At 44.6% G+C, this 2531-nt stretch overlaps 1 pseudogene; it reads right to left on the reverse strand.

Moving 5' to 3' along the window:
• Window positions 1-2088: 2088 nt before the first annotated feature.
• On the reverse strand, window positions 2089-2303 carry LOC111735365 (annotated as a pseudogene).
• Between the last annotated feature and the right edge of the window lie 228 nt (window positions 2304-2531).

The following is a 2531-nucleotide window of genomic DNA, read 5'->3' on the forward strand; positions in this document are numbered from 1 at the left end:
CTTATGGAACTTTTCGTCCCGCTTCTGCGGCATGTTTAAACCCCGCCACGGCCACGTGGTGAAGCGAATGGAAGCTAACACGTGCGACTGCTTTCAGTCGGTTACGGCGCCATGCAACCCACGCATCTGGTCTTACACACTTTGTTTACCCAGCAATTGCAGACCAAATCCATTTATCTGTCTTGGGTATCGTCCCCTATTTTAAACTTCATTCGTTGCCTTTATTTTCGGGGAGAACTCCCAAATCACGTTGTTGTTGTTTTTTTTTCGTTAGAAATTATTTTGCCCAAGAAACATAAGAAGAAAAAAGGGGTGAAGTCATTACCGGAAGAAGATGTAGCCGTGAGTAGGAATATGTTTTACCGTTATGACTAAAGAAGTAAAATCACTTAGATAACAGATTACAGAAAACTACTATTTTTAAGTGTTTCAAAGGAATTGGGAAGTGCCCCAGGCAAGCTAAGCCTCGCCTGTAAGATAGTTTACTAAACGGTGTTGGCCACCAACTGCTTTCTCTGAAATTCTATCTTATCTCACCTGCAGACCTGCTGTCCCTTGTTCTCTTTAAATAGCTGTCCTCATCTTGTGGGCACTTCATTCACCGTTTGGCTCATTCCTTCTCTTGCCCTTGGAGATAGTGAAGAAGCATAGACTCCTTCGTTTTCTATTGAAAACACATAGGCTTTCGTGGCGGCAATGCCATTGTCCAAAATCAGGTGGGGAGTCTAACGGTATGTTTCTGTCCCACGGAAGGAAATACAGCACGTCGAAGAATTTCTTATCAAACCTGAATCCAAAGTGGCTCAGTTGGACACATCTCAGTGGCCCCTGTTGCTAAAGGTAAGGTGTTCCAATTGTGTGTGAGGTCAGTGCGTCACTTTGACTTATTTGTGTTAACCAGTGCGTTAAGAGTGCTTAACGCTAGCGTTCATTCCTCACTTGGAAGTGCCGGGGGCTGCAGCCTCAAGCAGTGTTCCTCAAGGTGTCTGAGGGGAAGAAGCGGGTTTTAATTTTTTTTTGCATTTTCGATGCACCCAACACTGTCTTAGAATATAGTTAAAATGTCGAAGCAACATCAAACTGCTCTTTATGAGCAGTTCTCAGTTTCTGTGCTTAACTGCATCTTATAGACTTGTACTGGTTTGTGGCCCACACTTGGAGTAGGACTGCTTTAGTGCTTGAGAAATGTGGGCTTTGAAGCCAGACCAATTTGGGTCAAGCAGTGTGTGACCTTGGGCCGGTCATTTAACCTCTTTGAAGTTGTTCTGAATATCGTCTCTTAGGAAGGCAAACTAAAGGCTGCAGGAGGTAATCCATGAAATGTGTTTAGCCACGGTGCCTGACATGTCATGTCCTCTAGAAATGATTGACTATTGTGTCGGGTTTTAAATAGGGGGGTTTAGTAATGAGTTTAATTACAAGTTTCACAAATGACTTACTGGGCACCAGCTCCGAGATGAGGAGAAAAAGGGTAGAAAAAGTTACTAACACTCCTTGACTATACACACACATATGTATGTATGTTATCGTAAAAGAATGTGATTTGCTTATATAATTCACAGTTAAGTTCCTACTTGGCCTGCCGTGTCTTCCATTTAGATGCGTCTGCTTTTCTATTGTACGCCCTGGGGATGTGCTAGCGAACCTGATAGGCAATGTCCCTACTGTCACAGAACTTAAAATCTAGGGGTGGGAGATAGGTAAAAAATAATTGCTATTTGTAGGAAGCTCCGTGATGAAACTAAACTAAACTGGGTGGTATAAAAGATGGCTTCGCTTGAGGGGAGCACTGTCAGATCAGTGGTTTAGCCTCAGAAAGGGGGGAGCGAAAAGGAGCAGACATGAGAAAAGGCAAAAACAAGATAGTCATGTTTGAGAAGCATCAACGGGCCTCAATTTGGCTGTCTGTTGTCTCTGAGAAAATCAAAGGTGGTTCATGTTCCAGTCGTAAACCTGCACAGTGACGCTCACTCTGTTCTGTACTTCCCCAAGAAGTCTTTCTAGAGGAGTGATCAGATTTGTCTTTTTCGGGGGCCGTATCTAAACGGTGTTTGCTGGGTTCCTCGCTTGTCTGGATTCAGGGCGCTTTTAAAAGTGCTGCTTCTCTCTGAAGGAGCATCCTTCTGTGAGCCTTGCTTCCCTCCCGTAGGCTGACAGACAGCGGAGCAGCCAGCGCACGAAACCACCGTTTGTGCATAGCTAAAGTTGGTGGTGATTTGATTTGCTGGGCATTTCACACCCACGAAGTAGGAATTGGGCCTCCGCACCGGGCCCAATGGGATGGGGGAGGTCCTTGGAGGCATGTTCTCATGGGTAGTTAGTTGTCAGCGCTGGAAAGAAATTTGTCTTGTTCTTAGTCACAGGTGATCTCCCCAGTACGTGAGGAGGCTTAACACTTTGTCACAGCAGATAATGAACATATGAGTTGAGTTTATCTTGTATCATTGCTTCTAGAATTTCGATAAGCTCAATGTAAGGACGACACACTATACACCTCTTCCCTGTGGTTCAAATCCTCTGAAGAGGGAGAT

This window comes from Pteropus vampyrus, unplaced genomic scaffold (genome assembly GCF_000151845.1).
Source record: "Pteropus vampyrus isolate Shadow unplaced genomic scaffold, Pvam_2.0 Scaffold24537, whole genome shotgun sequence".
Taxonomy (NCBI): domain Eukaryota; kingdom Metazoa; phylum Chordata; class Mammalia; order Chiroptera; family Pteropodidae; genus Pteropus; species Pteropus vampyrus.